The sequence below is a fragment of the Citrus clementina genome, unplaced genomic scaffold, assembly GCF_000493195.1.
Source record: "Citrus clementina cultivar Clemenules unplaced genomic scaffold, Citrus_clementina_v1.0 scaffold_5, whole genome shotgun sequence".
In the NCBI taxonomy this organism is placed as follows: domain Eukaryota; kingdom Viridiplantae; phylum Streptophyta; class Magnoliopsida; order Sapindales; family Rutaceae; genus Citrus; species Citrus x clementina.
This window is the reverse complement of record NW_006262201.1, coordinates 18031537-18052741: the sequence shown is the minus strand read 5'-3', so window position 1 is coordinate 18052741 and position 21205 is coordinate 18031537. Positions and strand designations below refer to the sequence as shown.

The 21205-nt window shown below is 36.3% G+C and overlaps 2 pseudogenes; both read right to left on the bottom strand.

Annotated features, from left to right (window-relative positions):
• Positions 1-637: 637 nt before the first annotated feature.
• Positions 638-2451, bottom strand: LOC112098572 (annotated as a pseudogene).
• Positions 2452-5082: 2631 nt separating this feature from the next.
• LOC112097994 lies at positions 5083-5993 on the bottom strand (annotated as a pseudogene).
• Between the last annotated feature and the right edge of the window lie 15212 nt (positions 5994-21205).

The window sequence follows — 21205 nt, the reverse complement described above, 5'->3', positions numbered from 1 at the left end:
AATTCTCTAGCATAGACAATTTAGCAAACATTTGGCAAGCCATTTGCAAGGAAAGAAACAATAAAGTAAATAAAAAAGTCATCACAAGTTCATACAACCGCTTTTCGTGGATTAATGGTGATTTTAAGAAATATTTTGGTATGCTGCTTAGGTTACAAGCGGCAATATCAATTATTATTATTTTTATCAAACACCTCATAGAATACACATTAAATACTCCTGAAATATAAGAATATTTCTTTTTGAGTGATGATACAGCCACAAACTTTTGTACAAACTTATTTTGTACAAACTGATGTGACATCAATTAATTAGTTGAATGAAAATATAAAATAACAAAAATAAATCATGTGCGCCAACAGATATTTAATTTAACCAATTTTATCATGCCACATCAATTTGTACAAGATAAGTTTGTATAAGAATTTGTGCCTATATCATTACTCTTTCTTTTTTAAAGGTCAAATTGTGGACTCTTATTTTTTTCATAATTCGAACTCAAACAATCAACTTTAGAAAGTTATTTAAAAACCACTTGGCTCAGTCTTTGAGTATAAATACAAGCCCATAATATAAACCGAGAGTAATTCAAAACTTAGGGATTTCGATCTTTCAGAACATCGGACTTACCAAATAGTTAATTATGTGTGAAAGGATTTGGATCCGAGGTGGCAAATGCAAGCAACTCTCTATCAACTTCTAGCAAAGCCAGTGGCGGACCCAGAAACTAAAATGAGGGGGGGCTTAGTTCAAAAAAATTTATTTAACTTAGATTTTTTTAATGTTCACTCGAATACATTTTAAGTCTTATAAACTCAAATTTTATTATTATTTTTAAATTCTCAATAATAATAGTAATAAATTATTATTTTTAAATGCGTGAAAAAATCATTTTTTGAAGTAGTATTTTAAATGCGTGAAAATATTATTTTTCGAAGTAGTTTCCACAAAATATTTAAAAAAATAAAATAATGTGGCTAATGGGATTTAAACTAAGGTTTTAAAATTATTAAATAGCACTCTTACCATTCAACCACAAATCTTTTAATATATAAAAAATGTGTCCAAATTATTTTATCTAACGTTTTCAGAAGGGGTTTGGGATACATTTAAAAGAAAACTTAATGTTTCAGGGGGGCTGAAGCCCCTCCTGGGCCTTAATTGGGTCCGCCCATGCGCAAAGCCATGTCTTCCTCAAGCAAAAACACCCGTGCCTCAATCCCATCCCTCAATCTTGTATCTGTGAGAATGATAATAGGTGAGTGCGTGATAATTGATCCATCTAATCCAACACAACTTACCCACGTAGGCCTTCCCCATCCAAAATGAATTTCATAAAAACCAAAAGTACACCAACTACTAAATATTATTCTATACTTGACATCATAATAAGCTTCAGCTTAATCTTCAATAGCTTTACAAAGCGTAAGAAACCATCCACTGCCTTGTAGGCTCTTCAAAAACTCTCCATCAAGTTTAGTTATTACTTCCCTCAGCTGGCTCGCCAAGCCAGCCAACTCTACTTCTTCATCTTCGCACAATACATTTGCATGCCAAACGATGTTTCCAATTAAATTACCAGGCAACGGAGGCCTGGCTTTGGACGCAAATTTACAACATGGGTCAGTAAAGTTGGCTTCTGAGAACGTGATTTTAGCTTGAAGGCAGCCATGATGTGTTTGGAAAGCTGTGCCGAAACAATCTCAACACATGTTGGATTCTGCTCGCATGAGCTAATAATTGCCTTGGCCTTGAGATCGGCTATTGCTTTGGCATCAAATACAAATCTCTCATCACGAATCTACCAGTTTCGAAATATCGAGTGAACAAGCTATTCCAATTTAGCTCTCTTGGGTATGCTTCATTCGGACGAAATAAAATAGAAGCATCAAAGTTTGGACACATTACAGCTGCTGCCTGCTTCAGTATTACTCTTCCGAGCGGTGGCAGTCCAACGCTTCATAAACAAGCTGAAGGATGTGCCATCGCCCAACATATGTGAAAAACATGCACAAATAACACGGCCACCGCAGGGAAATGATGTTATTTGTACATTAGCCACGTGTGTTCCCGCAGTTCGTCCACTCAATAACTCACTGTCATCAACCGGAAAGAATTTCCACCTTCAGGGAGGGATCGGGTTGGTTGAGAAATTCATTGAGAGGACTTTTAGATCGGTCTTCGACAAAATAAATCCCTTCATGGTTGAAATTCATGGAAAAACCTAACTAACGTTTCGGACAAAGATTGCTTTAGTAGTTGCAATCTTTTGGATACAATATGATCGATATCACTTGCATCCGAAAGGTTAATTAGGGGGATAGTATAGGGTCCTAGGGGCAACAATATGATTGCGAAATTGATCTTAGAGACTGAATTTGTATGTTTGAGATGAAGAGGCGTTGGAGCAGAGGGTTTGATGCACTCTTTGGAAATTGTTTCCACCTCCATTTTTCTGTTTTGACCGCTGTTGCTGGAATTTACTTCAAAAGGCCATGTACTGGGTTACAAATATATACAAATGTCCCAATTTGAGATTTTTAACCATATTAAAGTTAAGAATGAGGTAAAGTATAAAAAAACGTAGACTTTAATCTAATATATTTTATCTTGTAATATAGTAAAATCAGTTTTTTTTTTTAATCTTTTAACGTATTTCTAACTTTGTTATAGTTAGAAATTCCTAAAATCTCAATTTGTGTATTAGGACTTAATACGTGCAATTGAATTGTGCCCTTTTGATTCAAGGGATCAATTTGGATCTTAAACTTTATTGTAAGTCCGGATGTTCGAACCATATAGTTTTATATATGAACACATATACGGGGTCCACCATTGGAACAAGTTAAAAATCGAAAGAATCAACATGATGTAGCCCACTGTTGAAATAATTGAAAACAGTAAAAATTGGTTCTTGTAATGAATTCAACAACCGAAAGTCCGAAAGTGGGATTGCGGATAATAAATATAACCGGCATCCTTGACCTAAAGCTAATTGAATTTGTATGTACCTGTGAGTGTGTATATGTATGGGCGGAGGATTAACAATCTCAATTTTGCTAATTTTTACGACACTAGACATAGAGATTCATCTTGTAGGACAAGTAGAGTATAAAATATATAATGTTATATCTAATGTTAGTTTGACAACTAGTCACTGTTAGATTACATATAGTTATAAGTATTCAAAATGTAACAGCTAAGGATGCATTAGAGATTTTGTCCAGTGCTGTGATAGATGTTGTAGCAATTGTGCCCCAATTGAAAAATAGTTAATAACTAGTAAGTGAGTTTAGAACCCAACTACCCATTTGCCATTGAGTATATTTTTGTGTTTGACTCTGATTCTCTTTGTTGCATTCTCTTTATTGCATTGTTAATTTCATTACATCATTAATCTCATCATTTATTTTGTATTATTTAGTTTACTAAAGTTGCACTGCTAAGATTGCTGTAGCAAGTCCTATAACATCAATCCCTATGGAGACGATCTTTGAATATGTTGGAATAGATCAAAAGAATCTGGAGCACCTGCAAGTTGCAACACAAATTTGAAATCACACAAATCAAAGAAAAACACAGCAAGCCAACAAATGGAGAAAAGAAAGACAGCAAATTGAAAGTGTTTTCATTTTAACATCAATTATTTTGTTGAGGTCTTTGGTAACAATTGCATCCCAAAATCAAGAAATCTAAATCAAGCAGTCAACCTTACAATCACCAAAAAACAAGGAGAATTATCTACAGACAAAAACAAAATCAGAAGAATTTCAAAAGACTCAAAACTCTGCAAGTTTTTCAAAGTCAAGGAACCTATCCTCATAAGTTATAACCTCTACACCTTACAAGTTTTGATGGATCCGACTCCATTGGAAACCCTTGCAATAAGCAAATAAATGCAGCGGTTGGGTTTAAGACTCTTACATGCAGCTTCGGCTGGTAGCGTGGCAATGGTGCAGCTCACTGGCTCAACGACTGTCGGTTGGGATGCCATCGGCATGCACTAGGGCATTGACGACAGCTGCTGGTTTTTTTTTTTTTTTCTCAAAGTGATTGGTAGTGCTCGTGGGTGATGCGGCTGCAAGTTACTCCACCGATTCTTTTCTCTTTTGATTTGGGAATTTAGGGCCGTTTTTTCAATTTTTATTTCTTATTTATGTTTAAATTATATATTCTTTTTAATTTTAAGTGTAATCTGATTGGATTGATCTGGATCTGATCTGAATTAAATCCAATCGAATTGTAAAATTTTCATCCGATCGGATTGAGAGGTAAATCTGAATCTAATCCGAATAAGATTAAATCAGATTGGATCAGATTCATCCAAATCTGATCCGATGCCCACCCCTAAAACAAAAATACGAGGTTTTGGGGTCTTAAATTTAGATTATTCCAATTGGGCTCATGGGTTTTTATACGAAATGTGAAAACACTCAGTATATGAATCAAATTCTAGTACTGTCAATGTGACTTACAGGCCTATCGTTTAAACAAGAGAACAAAACTTAATAAAGATAAAAAATCAAATATAATATTTTTTATTTTTCATAATAAATTGATATAACGGTCCTTAATTTTCATATTTATAAGAGATAATGGTCTTGATCATTTTTATATGTACTTCTCATAATAATCTTAATCATTTTTGTATGTGTATCATATAATGTTGTTGATTCCTGTCATATTTACATGTCACAATGACACAATAAATTTAATTTTGAACGGTTATCTTTATGTGATTCCTATCAATAACCATCATGTCATTTGTCTCAGCGTACTCGTGAACTTATGTCTTCGATACTTTATGGTGCTTCATTAGGAGAAATGGATCAATAATTTGTTTCAGCACGCGCAAAACGCAATATCAAAATAAAGAATTGAAGGTAAGCGAAACAAGCAAGGATTGTCCAACCAAAGATTTTATTAAGTTATTTTTGCACGCAAGCATTAAGAAGAAATTACTGAAACATGACAAGAAATAGAAGCCGATGCTGGCAAAATAATTAGGACTGGCGTCGGCATTTTATTTTATTTAATTAAATTAGAACCTTGAAATGACCTGTACGCTTGTCAAAGCTCAGATCATTTGTAGAGTTCAACAAGCCAAAAGCAGTAAGCACGACAGACAAGTTTAACAGCTGTAAATCCAGCTTTTGTCGCCAGGGCCTTCAACTCCTCTATTGTCCTCTCCTTTGCCCCAGGAATTACAGTGTACATTTGATGTCAAGCATATAAACATACCGGCTTAAAATATCAGTCTCCAGGGACTCTGGTTTTAAAGAGTCTACCACAATGACCTTCCCGGATTCTGGAAGAGCATCGTAGCAATTCTTCAGTATCTTCACACGTTGATCATCACTCCAGTCAAGAAGTATCCACTGAAGATTTATATGAAAATTAATTTCCTATATTAGTTTCCAGAATTTATGCAGAGTTAACATATATGTTGGCAAGTGGAAAAATTAATTGGAGAACTAACCTTCATGAAAATAGCTTCTCCTTTAGGCACTTCAACAAACATATCTCCTCCAACATGCTCCACACCTACAAGCGAAATTAAGAAAAAGGAAAAAGCAAATTATATATAATATTTTAACTGATAATTAAGCGAAATATATAACTCAAAATAGCACGATTTAAAAACAAAATTACAATATGTAAAGAAAAATATATATCATGTTGTTTTATATTTAAATTGAGGAGAAACGACAGTGACACTCAAAGGTTTGGTGAAATGATCATAGAAATCTCCTATTTTTGAAATTATTGACATAAATTCTTTTTAGGACAATTATTTTTTTATTATAATAACCGAACTATCTTTCATTTTGGCATAAATATCAAAAAGTGGGTCTATATGACCATCTCTAATAAAAATAAAAAAGTTTTTGTTATCATTTCACCAAACTATTGAAGCGCCAATAATTTTTTCTTTTAAATTAATGAATACCTTGATAAGAAGGTGCATTTTTAATGACATGAGGCAAGTCAAAGTTTTTTTTTTTTTTTTGAAGAGAAGTTCATTAAATAAACACGATTACAAATTGTTCATTAACCAACGAGGTGGAACAACACTCCACTTGCTGGGACCTGACAAAGAACCCCCCACCCTAACGACTCTATGGGCAGTAACGTTCGCAGATCGACGGACAAAAGAGAATTGCACTTCTCCTAATTCCTGAGCTAAGAAACGGCATTCCTCAATGATGAGGCCAAAGCCATTTGGACTTGAAAGATTCTCAGTTAAAGCCTTAAAAACCTGCAGACAGTCCACTTCAATTATCACACGAGGAAGGTGCAAACATTTCAACCAGCTAAGAGCTTCCTTAACACCAAGCGCCTCTGCTTCTCTAGCCCTAAAACATCCAGCAAAACAGTCACATTTTGCAGCCAAGGTGCCCTTAAAATTGCGAACCACACAACCAAAGCTGATCTTCGATTGAGATGAAAACACAGCAGCATCAACGTTACATTTAAACCATCCACCATAAGGTCTTTCCCAACACACAACCCCATGACTCAAACTACTCTCCACTGCATCATCAAACAGAAACTGTTTCCTCCAATATTGCCACTGGTGAAGAAGGTGACCAGCTGAGTTAAGAATTTGATAAACTCGACCACACCTGTTGTTCCAAACTTTATCATTACGCTGAATCCAAATCCTCTAGCAAACCATAGCTGCAAGCTCACACTCTTCTTTACTACAACGGTTAAAAATAATTCCAAGCCACTCCATAAATGAAGAAATGTGACCAATATATCCTATCAGAGAAGCAATCCAGCAAGACAGTCCACCAAAATATGAATTATAGACTCATTACAAGTGTTGCAGACAACACAAAGAGGCAGTACCTGAACTCTACGCCGAAGTAGATTATCATACGTAGGTAGCACATTCGTAGCAGCACGCCAAAGGAAATTCTTCACTTTACTCGGCACATCCAATTTCCACAAGCGTCTCCAAAAACTCGAAGAAGAATTATTAGTATCATAAGTCATCAGCTTATAACAGCTACGCACAGAAAACACACCCCTTGGATCAGCCAACCATTGCCACATATCACGATCCCTACAAACACTGAGGGGAATTTTCAGAATGAGGTCTCTATTCCTGGTATTAAATAAATCAGTTACTACATCATAATCCCACCGACGCTCATTAGCCATCATCAAGCTGCACACTGGAGCCATCACAATTTCCTCAGGCAGCTCAGAAGTAGTGAATCCATCCTCAGGGTCAGGAAGCCACGAATCTTTCCCAATAATAACCTGCTGCCTGGTTCCAATCTAAATTATGCTACCCCTTATAACCACATCCTTTCGCAGCCATTATGGAGCGCCAAATAAAGCTCGGATTAAATCCCAAATTAGCATCAAGGACTGAGGATCGAGGGAAATAACGAGCCTTAAGCACCTTTGCAACAAGAGAAGTTAGGCTTGTCAACAGATTCCACACCTGTTTACCCAACATTACAACATTGAAAATATGAATTTGCTTGAAGCCCATCCCCCCAAAATCCTTCGGTTTGCACATGCGTTCCCACTTCATCCAATTAATTCCACCACCTCCATTACGCTTACCACCCCACAAAAACGAATTCATCATAATCTCAAGCTCCTTGCAAAGATCAAGCAGAAGAAGGTAGACATTCATCACATAGTTAGGCATTGCTTGAGCCACTGTTTTCAGCAAAACTTCTTTCTCGGCTCTAGATAGCATCCTTATATTCCATCCTTGCAGCTTTTGCCAAACTTTGTCTCGAATGCTCTAAAATACAGCTTTCTTATTTTGTCCAATGCATGAAGGAAGCCCTAAGTAAGCTCCATGATCAGAGGTAACATTAACAGCCAACTCCCCACACAGCTGACTAGCAATATCAGCAAGCACATTATCACTAAACGAAATCGAAGATTTGTTGAAATTTACTTTTTGCCCAGAAGCACGACTATATGAAGCTAGAATATTCCTCATTAGAACTGCTTCCTGCTGGTTTGCTCAGAAAAAAAGAAAGGAATCATCGGCAAAAAATAAATGGGACACTATTGGAGCATTCCTAGCAATCTTCACACCATGAATCAAACCAGCCTTTTCATTCACTCGAATCAGGGAGCTCAACCCTTCAACAATCCTCTACTAGGTATAATCGGCCCTACTTCCTTACCATTATGAAGCACGTTATATTGGACTGTTGAAACACAAAGCATTATCAGATCCACCCATTTTTCAGCAAACCCCATTTTTAGCATTATAGCTTGGAGAAATTTCCACTCGATACGATCATATGCCTTAGACATATCTATTTTAAGGGCCGCACAGCCATGTTTCCCTTGCCTCTTTCTCTTCAAAAAATGGAGGATTTCAGCCGAGATAATTATATTATTCGTGATTGCTCTGCCGGGAATAAAAGCACTTTGGGCCTCAAAGACAACTGAAGCAAGCACTGTCCTCATTCTATTAGCAAGCATTTTAGAAATGATCTTGTACAGGATATTACACAGCGCAATGGGCCGCATATCAGCTAGGGTCTCAGGCTGCTGCTTTTTCGGAATCAAAATAATAGAGGTATCATTAAGTCCTACAGGAAAGGAACAACTATTAATAAAGTTCAAACAAGCTTGCACCACATCCTCACCAACAATATTCCAAAATTTTTGATAAAAGGCATGATTCATACCATCAGGCCCTGGAGATTTATTCAGATGCATATCAAACAAGGCATCTTTAACTTCAACAGGCGAGAATGGAGCCAAGAGCATCATGTTCTGATCCTCGGTGATGTTCTTCTCTACACATCTTAAAACCTCATCACTACTACAACCTTCAGTCTGAAATAACGTGCTGAAGTAATCCATAATCATCCCATCAATCTCCTCTTGATTAGAGCTCCAACTTCCTTGTCTATTCTGCAATCTTTCAATAGAGTTCCTACGCTTCCTTGCTGAAGCCGTAGCATGAAAAAATCATGAATTCCTATCTCCCTCCTTAAGCCAAAGGGATTTTGCTCTCTGCTTCCAGAAGACTTCATGACTATGGAGGAAAGCATTATACCGATTCCTGGCCTCCACAAATTCCTCCACACTACCTTGGTCACACCGCCCCCTTAACCGAGCCATAAGACATTTACTATCAGAGAGACGCTTACGACAATCGTGAGCCAAATGACCCCCCCATTGGAACAAATTAGCACCACACCTCGAAATCTTTTGCTGGATTGAACAGCCCGAAGAAGAGTTCCAGCTATTTGTAATAACCTCAACACAATCCCGTTCTCGCAGCCACAAATTCTGAAAACGGAATCGCTTATGCCTACTGTTAAGTGTTAGAAAATGCATATTTATAAAGGAGAAAACCGTCATTTTACATTTCAAGTCTTATTAACACCTTTACTTTTATGAATTTAACCTTATTTTGATTTAATTCCGTTTGTTTTATTTTAATTAAGTATTTTATGTATTTTAGGAGCATCATAGTCATTTCACAATAAACGAGAGATCAGATGGCAAAACGGACATCACTTTTGAACTCAGGACGGTCGAAAACCTTAGGAGGAGCATAAAAGGAAAAATGGCACTGTTCACATGTACGGTACTATTCACGTGTACGGTACTGAATACGTTACTGTTCACGACACTGTTCACATAGACGGACGATGACGTGGCATTGACCGATGATGTGGCATTGACTGATGAGGTGTCACGATCCTGTTGGGCTAAAATTCTTATGTACTGTTGATGGTGATGTGGCAGCATATCAGTGGACGAAAAATCTCGCGTACGGTACATGCATCACACAAGATTATTTTCAACCAAACCGTGTTACTGTTCATCTGGGTCAAACCGTGTTACTGTTCATATGCGTGGTCAAACCGTATACTGTTGACTGATGACGTGGCGCAATCCTAAGCGTCCAAACTGTTTTTAATCCGATGGCCATGATTTACTCTATGTATCTATAAAAAAGGGGCCTCTTCCCCCTAATTTGATATCTCTGAATCCATTTTTGGGATTCATTTTCTGTAATTCCTTCTACATCTTGTATTTTCTTCGTATTTTAATAAATTCTCATTTTGCCCTAAGTTTAATTATGAGTGGCTAATTTTCTTTCAAGCTTCGGTTGAAGGTGAAGTCTTAACATGTGTCATGGGCTTAATTTAGTAAAATTATTTTCTCTCCCCCTCTAGTTTTTGTGGATGTTTTGACTTCTCGTCGACAAATAATAATATTCTTGTCTAGTACCGCCTTGGTTTCACCGGCCCTCTAGTACAAGGTTATTATTATTTGGCACGATAAGCCCTTAGCACCATATTTATTAGAGCATGGTTCATGAGGTGTGGATTCCCCCCTCATGATTTAATTGGTATTAATAAGAAATATTTAGCCCATGATGCATGTTGATACGGATCCAGATACCCAAGTACGTTAATTTAATAGATTTAAACTTCAATCTCTTCTCGCCATTTCAATTCCAATTTTTAGGATAATTTGAATTACTTCCACCACAAATCCAATCATTCATTTCCAAAATTAATTCTACACACAATTAAAATCCACCTCCTCGTGGGATCGACATTCGTCACCATTAGTCTATACTACAATAGATTCGTGCACTTGGGAGTACATTAAAATTTGCACAACAAGTTTTTGGCGCCGTTGCCGGGGAAGTAAGTAATTTTAATTCATAGAATTAATTTTTGTGAATAATTTCTTTTATTTGTTTTCTTGTATTTTTTTATTAAAAAAAAAGTGAATCTACATTTAAAGGTTAGTATTTCTTTTCTTTTTCTCTTCTTTAAAATTTTGTAATTTAATTTTCAATTTATTTTTCTTTGTAATTTGTTTTATTTTATTAATTTAATTTTTAGTTAATTTATTTTACGTATTTATTTTTGTGTATTTTTATAGAAAGGTTGTAATAGCTCAATAAGATTAGTATCGTAATTTCTCCTTCTTCTTTATTTTTATTTGTTTTGTTCCCATCTTTATTTTTATTTTATTTGTTTTGCATGCATGGTCGTAGGTCATTATTACCTAATCTTGAACCTATAGACCTTGAATTAGAAAAAACACTTCGCACACACAGGCACATTAAAAATAAATTGGGAATGTATTTACAAACACCACAGGAGAGACCATTTAAGGATTATTTCAGTCCTTTAGCTAATTTGAGCACATCATGCATAAGATACCCAAATGTAGCTGCTAGGTGTTTTGAATTAAAACCCAGTGTGCTAAATTGTCTCCCAACATTCTATGGCCTAGAAAATGAGGACCCATATAATCATCTGAATGATTTTCATGCCATTTGTCAAACTTTTAAATATGAAAATTTTTCAGACGATGATGTTAAACTCAGATTATTCTCATTTTCTTTAAAAGATAGAGCTCGTTCATGGCTTAATACATTACCTGCTAATAGCATTTCATCATGGGAACAAATGGTAACAAAATTTTTGAATAAATATTTCCCAGTGCATAAAACCAACGCTATTCGCAGGGAAATCTCGGAGTTTACCCAGAGAGAGGACGAGCAGTTTTTCGAAACGTGGGAGCGATTCAATGGGCTACTCTTGAAGTGTCCACATCATGGGTACGAGAAATGGCACCAATGCCAATACTTTTTGGAGGGATTATTGCCAAATGTGCAAGAATAGCTAATGGCAACAAGTGGAAGAGAGCTAATGTCAAAAAGTGCATCAGAGATTTGGGAATTCTTCCAGCGACAAGCGGATAATTCCCAACAACGGAGTCGATCACTCAGGAATACTAGAAGAATTAAGGGAGTAAATGAGGTTCACATTGGCGAGTCAACTTCGGGAATCAAAGAAGTCAAGGAGATGGTTGAAAGTCTTGCTCGACAAATAGCATCGTTATCGACTGCTAACTCAACAGAACCACATGACCATGACTCATACTCAGATCAAGCCAATGCCATAGGTGTAATGAGAAAGCCATCAAATTACAACCCATACTCCAACACACATAATCCTGGATGGAGAGACCACCCCAATTTTTCATGGTCTTAAGGACTCCAACAAAATGGACCAGCAGCTTCAGCTCCACCAATGCAACCAATTCCTCAAATTCCTCAAGCCTCTCAGCCCCCATTTAGACCATACAATCAGAACCAGAACTACTCTCAACCCAGACCATGTGAGGATTCATTCCAAAATCTCAAGAATTTTACTCACTCTACAATTGAGCAACAGAACCGCACCATTGATGGACTATGAAATGAGTTGAGAGCATGCTTCAATTCACAAGCCCAATCAGTTTCAAGCCTTGAGAAGATGGTGGGACAACTTGCTTCTTCAGTTCAGACCTTAGCAATGACCGTTGAGAAAGGTAAATTTCCAAGTCAACCAGTGCCTAACCCTAAAGGAGCGCATGAAGCAAGTACCAGTTCACCACAGCAGCATGGAGAAGTCAAAGCCGTCATGACCTTGCGAAAAGGAAAAGAAGTCGACAACAAAGTGGAGATGCTGGTGATAAAAGAAAATCAAATTGTACCTGTGAATGTTGAGGACTCATCACCGGAGGAGAGAGAAGAAACCAACCCACGGGAATATGTTCCCAAAGCACCATTTCCTCAGAGGTTAGCTAAAGGAAAAAAGGGAAAATCCACAGGTGAGATTCTTGAAATCTTCAAACAGGTAAGTACTAACATCCCTTTGCTTGATGCTATTAAACAAGTTCTATCTTATGCCAAGTTTCTTAAAGACTTTTGTACTAAAAAGAGAACTATGCATGTTCAAAAGAAGGCATTTTTAACAGAAAACGTTAGTTCTATACTCCAACATAAAATTCCTTTAAAATGCAAAGACCCAGGCTCCCCCACTATCTCATGTAGTATAGGGAACCACACAATTGAGAATGCTTTGTTGGATTTAGGAGCTAGTGTAAATCTGTTGCCTTACTCAGTATTTTTAAAATTTAGACCGGGAGAATTACACCCAACTCCAGTGGTGTTACAGCTTGCAGATCGGTCCACAAAAATACCTCGTGGTATTGTGGAGGACGTGCTTATCCAGGTAGACAAGTTTTATTTTTCTATTGATTTTATTGTAATTGACACTCAACCAATACAGGATTCAAGGAAGCACATCCCCATTATCCTAGGCCGACCTTTCTTGGCAACTGCGGATGCTCACATTCAATGCAGGACTGGAAATATGCAGTTGTCCTTCAGCAACATGACTATGGAGCTGAACATCTTCAACATTGCCAAACAACCTCATAATGCAAATGATGGAATTGTTGATGTGGATTTAATTGAAACATTAGTTGACGACACTTTTCTTTCAAACCTTAGTGATGATCTTTTACAAACATGTTTAACTCACTTTGGTTTTGATTTTGATATTGACAGATCGGTTGATGAGGTCAACGCCCTGCTTGACTCAGCACCATCTATGGACACTAATAAATGGAAGTCAAGAGTTGAACAACTAGCACTATCAGAGAAGAAACTCATCCCATCATCAGAATCACCACCGAAACTCGAGCTCAAACCATTACCCAACACTCTGGAATATGCATTTTTGGGAGAAGAAAGTACTCTACCGGTAATCATATCATCATCCCTAAATGACGAACAAAAAGGTAAGTTATTGGATGTTTTGAAAGAGCACAAATGAGCATTAGAATGGACCATAACAGACATTAAAGGTATAAACCTAGTAGATTGCATGCATTACATTCACCTTGATGAAAATGCTAAAACTACTAGGGAGATGCAACGTCGGTTAAATCCTAACATGAAAGAAGTTGTTAGAATTGAAGTCCTTAAGCTATTAGATGCAGGTATTATTTACCCAATTTCTGATAGTTCATAGGTTAGTCCTGTGCAAGTTGTCCCCAAAAAGTCAGGAGTCACAGTAGTTACGAATGCTGATAATGAATTGATACCCACTAGAGTAACTACAGGATGGCGTGTATGCATTGATTATAGAAAGTTGAATTCTGTCACACGTAAAGACCATTTTCCTTTACCATTTATTGATCAAATGCTTGATAGGTTAGCAGGCCATGAATTTTATTGCTTTCTAGATGGCTACTCAGGATATAATCAGATTCCCACAGCACCAAAAGATCAGGAGAAAACTTCTATAGACGTTTCATTAAAGATTTTAGCAAAATTTCTAGACCCTTATGTAATTTACTTGCTAAGGATGTACCTTTTGTCTTTAATGATTCATGTCTTGTGGCATTTGAAAAGTTCAAACAGTTGTTGACATCATCACCCATCATTCAACCCCCAAATTAGAGCTTACCATTTGAGCTCATGTGTGATGCATCTGATTATGCAGTAAAAGCAGTATTAGGACAAAGAGTTGGTCGAATTCCCCACGTTATTTACTATGCTAGTATGACATTGAATGATGCACAGTTGAATTATTCAACTACTGAAAAAGAAATACTAGCAGTAGTGTTTGCATTAAAGAAATTTTAATCTTATCTCATTGGTTGTAAAATAATTATATTCACAGATCATGCTGCTCTTAAATATCTTTTCACAAAGAAAGATGCAAAAGTTAGACTAATTCGTTGGGTGTTACTTTTGCAGGAATTTGACTTGGAATTCAAAGATAAGAAAGGGACAGAAAATATTGTGGCGGACCACCTCTCTCGTCTCCATTTTGACACAATTACAGAGCCATTAATATTAAATGAGTCATTTCCAAATGAACAATTAATGAGTGTGGAAGTATTACCTTGGTATGCTGATATAGTTAATTATCTTGTTACAGGTAAACTTCCAGAGCATTGGACCAAGCAAGATAAGGCTAAATTCTTTGCAGAGATAAAGAATTTCTTTTGGGATGACCCGTATTTGTTCAAGTATTGTGCGGATAAAATTGTTAAACGATGTGTCCCAGAAAATGAAATTCAGAATATTCTTTCATTCTGCCATGAACAAGCTTGTGGAGGCTATTTCAGTGCTAAGAAAACAGCAACTAAAGTTTTACAATGTGGTTTTTATTGGCCAACTATATTTCGAGATGCTTACACTTTTTGTTCTTCATGTGATAGGTGTCAACGAATGGGGAGCATTACACGAAGGAACATGATGCCATTAATCCAATTTTAGTGGTTCAAATTTTTTATGTTTGGGGTATCGACTTCATGGGACCCTTTCCCCCTTCTTTTGGCCATCAATACATATTGGTTGCTGTTGACTATGTATCGAAATGGGTAGAAGCAATTCCATGTAGAACCAATGATCACAAGGTGGTGATAGCATTTTTGAAAAGTAACATTGTCTCACGCTTTGGATTCCCTCGAGCAATAATCAGTGATGGTGGTGCCCACTTTTGTAACAAAGCATTCAAAACTCTTTTGACAAAGTATTCAATCACACACAAAGTGGCAACCCCTTATCATCCGCAAACCAGTGGCCAAGTTGAGATATCCAATCGAGAAATAAAAGCACATATTAGAAAAAACGGTGAGGCCAGACAAGAAAGATTGGTCATTAAGACTTGATGATGCATTATGGGCATACAGAACGGCTTTCAAGACCCCGATTAGGATGTCACCCTACAGCCTAGTGTATGGAAAAGCTTGCCACCTACCTGTGGAACTCGAGCATCGTGCGTATTGGGCCATCAAGAAATTCAATTTTGACATGCAGCAAGTCAGCTCAGAAAGAAGATTACAGCTGGGAGAACTTGAAGAAATTCGCAATGACTCTTACGAAAATCCCAAGATTTACAAGCAACGAATGAAAGTCTTTCATGACAAGCAAATTATGAGAAAATCTTTCACTCCACGTTAGAAAGTGCTTTTATTCAATTCTCGCTTGCACCTATTCCCAGGTAAATTACGCTCTCGTTGGTCTGGCTCATTTATTGTACATACTGTTTTTCCACATGGGGCAATTGAAATTAAGGACCCAAAGAACGGTGTCACGTTTAAAGTTAATGGTCAAAGATTAAAGCCATATCTAGAATACCAACCACATGGAGAAAATACCGAAATAAATTTGAGTGACCCACCAGATTTGAATTGATTTTTTTTTCGGTGATTTGATTTTTTTTTTCTTTATATTATTCTTTTGCTAATTGAAATTATTTTTGCATAAGTGTGTTTGTTTAACTATTAAGTTTTCTCTTATCATTTTTAATCATGAGTACCTTACTTAGACCGTTCCTCCTGAACATTCTTAAACCACTTCAACATGTCAAAACTCATCTCAAAAGGCAGATTCAATTTTGTAAAACACATCGCATTTGGGCTCTACAACCACCAGAGTTAGTAGCCTATGTTGAGGGTTTAGAAAGCCAACTCAGAGACATTGAGAGAAGTGTTGACGACATCAAGTTGTAGCTTGAGGTAAATTCAATAAGAGGACGATTTTAATTTTCTTTGTGTGTGTTTTAATTTGTTTTTCTACTTGTGTGCTTTAGTTTGTTACCCCTGTGAAGTGGCAGATAACGGTACTCCGTGACAATCAAGTCGGTTATTTCAGTTTCCCATAATAATTGATATTCTGAGGCGAAAGTATGGACAGAAACGAGATTCTAGCGAAGCTTCACAAGCGATTCCCTTCACTTCCTCAGAATGCCCTCCTTACAATCTATAAAGCTCGGTCCGAACGCATGCGATTACTCATGAGGAATAACATACCTGCTGACATCCGTTGGTTAATCGAGGCTAAAGTACAATCGGCAGGTGAGTTACCTCCAAAATTTATTGCATACATGCCTGGTTGTGGTAAAGGAAATTATGCAAGAAAACGACGAGCTCGAAGAATTTCTGTTGCTTGTCATAAGTGTGCCAGAATGAGTTGCAATAAAAACCTATGTTCTTTAGGAATGGTGTCTGATAACAGGGAAGATAAGATTCAATTCATTAGCGATGGCTTGAATAAGGAGTCATTGGATGATATCCTTTTGTCTCTTGAAACGCATCTCAGTGGATATGTGCAAGGAGCGATTCTCCAGTTATGGCCATTATTCCAGAAAGAGCATGCACGATATAGTCTCGGGAATCTGACTATAAACGACCCTGTTTGCCAGTTTATAAGAAAACTGGATGAGAATCCTATCCTCGACCCATAGAGGGCGTTCAAGCCGTTTCTGGACGTAAAACCAGAGGAAGATGTGAGCCACAGTCGCAACTACCTGTAAATATCCTTTCACTTTACTGTTATTTTATTTTACTATTGTTTTATTGTGTGCATTATTGTCTTTAATAATTTTATTACTGTTTACTTTTTCCTTTTTATTGTTTCCTTTTTAACTCACGAGCCACGTGCTTTACGCGTTATTTGACACTGACATGTTACCTCATATACAACTGTGACCCATTGTCACCAAGACTCTTAAATGTGATTTTTTTTTGTCAAGCACTCACAAATTTTTTTTGAGAAGTATCACAATGGCAGTTACTCCAAATAGACGATTCAAGAACATTTGTGTGCTTTCTGGATTTACCTATGGCAAATATAAAGAGTTCGTTGAGGCAGCCATCGATCTTGGTCGAAGTATAGCCGAGAGAAAATTACACTTGGTGTATGGAGGAGGTAACCGAGGGTTATCAAAAATGGTCTCAGAAGCAGCTTTTATCAGAGGAAGTCAAGTGTTAGGCATCATCTACAGAGTCTTAAAATCATTGGGCAGTTCGTCTGACTCACCAACTGGAGAAGAGCTAGTCGTCTCAGGTATGCAAGAAAGAATAACTGAAATGCTTAATTATGCTGATGCTTTTATTTTCCTTCCAGGAGATCTTGCAACACTAGAGGCACTTATCACACTAGCATCTTGGGCCCATCTGCACATCCACCAGAAACCCATCGGTTTGTTAAATGTCAATAACTTTTATGATGGCTTTATCACATTTCTTAACCATGCAATAAAAAACTATTTCATTCCTTCTAATGTGAAAAAACTTTTTATTTGTGCTCACATTGCTAATGAGCTACTTGATCTGTTACAAGCTTATAAACCGGAGCCAGACCCCTGGACATTTGTGTTGGAGCGCCCAAATAATGATGGTAATAGTAGCCGCAGTAAGAAGTACAAATTAGATTTAACTCTCCGCTTGTAAATATTTTTTTATGTGTTGCACCACCCAGGTGATGTCTTCTAAACTCTACTTCTTTCCTTTCAAACCTTGAGGACAATGTTTCGTTCTGGTTGGGGGGAGGGAATAGTCGACAATTGTGGAATTTTGGTTAAATTTTTACTAATTTTTTGTTGTAGAAACTAACTGTTGCTAACTTTTTGTGTTGAAGATGGCTGAATATGGAGGGTAGTGACTCTAGAAACACATCTTCATCGTTTAAAAAAAATTAATTAAAAAATTTTTAAAAAAAATTTCTTTTTCTTTATTAAGTTTTGATGTTCATTTTTCTTCTTCTTTTTAATTTCTCCTCTATAAATATACATTTTCCAACTTTTGAGTTGAAGATGGCTGAATATGGAGTGTAGTTCCTCTAGAAACACATCTTCTTTAAATAAAAAAAAACCATTTTCGTTTTCTATCATTTTACGTGTAACTTTTCTAATTATTTTTTATGCATCATTTTCACATTTCTGCATGCATATTTTCCTTTCATGCTTAGAATAGGTTGGGGGTAGAATGTTGTTTAAAAAAATATATATATTTGTGTGATTTGTTTTAACATTGAATGACATGATTAATTTCAAATTTTAGTATTTGTATTATCCTTGGTCTTAAATGATGTTACATTATGTTTGCTACTCTACATGTTGATGTCGGAGACAAATATGAGTTGCTTGAAGGAATGAACATGTCATAATAAGTACCAAGTGAGTTTTTGAGCCTATCATTTTTCTTGGAGAATAACCCTTTTGCCTATTCTTTATACAGCTTAGCAGTTTATTATTTTATATATGATCTCTAGATTTCTTTTGAGTTATCCCTAAAAAAAAAAACAATTGTAAAATTAAAAAAAAAAATGTGTGTTGCTACATTTGGAGGCCCATCTAACTAGTAGATATGGAAGATTATTTAGAGCCCTAAAAGATGATGGAAAGGCCATCTTTGATCCGTTTGAGCTTTTCTAGCCATCCCTTTTATTAAATATCCATAGTTAACCCTTTTGAGCCTTTAAAAAAAAAAAACATTTTCTTTGTCAACTTATCATCTTGACCCACTCCGATTTGGAGTATTACCCGATGTCTTATAAGTTCCATCACCTATTTATGTTTGAGAAAAATGTAAATAATTATTTTGTTCAGTGAAGTTATGCAAAAAAAAAACAAAGTTGTTGTTTCAAAAGAATAAAAATAAAGATAATAAGTGAAATCCACCTTGCAACTTCAAAAAAAAAAAAATTCTCTGCATTTTTCTCAAACATACACTTTGTTTTCCTTATTTCCCTTCTTTGTTAGCCATGTCCCTAGCCTACGTTACGTCCTAATAAAAGTCCTTCTTGATTTTAGGGAACTATAGTTTGAAGTAGAAGCTAGTTATATGGGCTAAAAAGATGTAGTGATGCATAATAAAAAAAAAGATAAATAAAGTGGGTTGACTAGCATTTTTGTTTGACTTGAGATCGTATTATTTCTAAGCTGAGGGCATATTTATTTCATCTTGGTGAGAGCATGTGATATCACTTCTTTATTATTTTCTCTCTTAATTACCATTCATTGGAGTGACTATTTTTAGTAGGTTTAATTTATTTGTTTCCAGTGAGATTTTGGGGTTTGACATGTCATTCTTGAAAGTAGATATAACAAAGTCTACTGGGCTAATTCATGTGGATGGTTGATGTGAGTGTGATGTTGCTTTAGACTGGAGATAATGCTTATACTTTTATTTGATTGCTATCATTAATCTGATTGAATAAACACGAGTGTTTCTAAATTTTAAAAAAAAAATCATTTTGAATTTGAATTTTATTTTTGCTTCATTTGCTAGGGATTAGCAATAAGCTGGTTGGGGGGTGTGTTGAGTGTTAGAAAATGCATATTTATAAAGGAGAAAACCGTCATTTTACATTTTAAGTCTTACTAACACCTTTACTTTTATGAATTTAACCTTCTTTTGATTTAATTCCGTTTGTTTTATTTTAATTAAGTATTTTATGTATTTTAGGGGCATCATAGTCATTTCACAATAAACGAGAGATCAGATGGCAAAACGGACATCACTTTTGAACTCAGGACGGTCGAAAACCTTAAGAGGAGCATAAAAGGAAAAATGGCACTGTTCACATGTACGGTACTATTCACGTGTACGGTACTGAATACGTTACTGTTCACGACACTGTTCACATAGACGGACGATGACGTGGCATTGACCGATGATGTGGCATTGACTGATGAGGTGTCACGATCCTGTTAGGCTAAAATTCTTATATACTGTTGATGGTGACGTGGCAGCATATCAGTGGACGAAAAATCTCGCGTACGGTACATGCACCACACAGGATTATTTTCAACCAAACCGTGTTACTGTTCATCCGGGTCAAACCGTGTTACTATTCATACGCGTGGTCAAACCGTGTACTGTTGACTGATGACGTGGCGCAATCCTGAGCGTCCAAACTGTTTTTAATCTGATGGCCATGATTTACTCCATGTATCTATAAAAATGGGGCCTCTCCCCCCTAATTTGATATCTCGGAATCCATTTTTGGGATCCATTTTCTATAATTCCTTCTCCATCTTGTATTTTCTTCGTATTTTAATAAATTCCCATTTTGCCCCTAGTTCAATTATGAGTAGCTAATTTTCTTTCAAGCTTCGGTTGAAGGTGAAGTCTTAACATGTGTCATAGGCTTAATTTGGTAAATTTATTTTCTCTTCCCCTCTAGTTTTTGTGGATGTTTTGACTTTTCGTCGACAAATAATAATATTCTTGTCTGGTACCACCTTGGTTTCACCGGCCCTCTAGTACAAGGTTATTATTATTTGGCACCATAAGCCCTTAGCTCCATATTTATTAGAACGTGGTTCATGAGGTGTGGATTCCCCCCTCATGATTTAATTGGTATTAATAATGAATATTTAGCCCATGATGCATGTTGATATGGATCCACGTACCCAAGTACGTTAATTTAATAGATTTAAACTTCAATCTCTTCTCGCCATTTCAATTCCAATTTTTAGGATAATTTGAATTACTTCCACCACAAATCCAATCATTCATTTCCAAAATTAATTCTACGCACAATTAAAATCCACCTCCTCGTGGGATCGACACTCATCACCATTAGTCTATACTACAATAG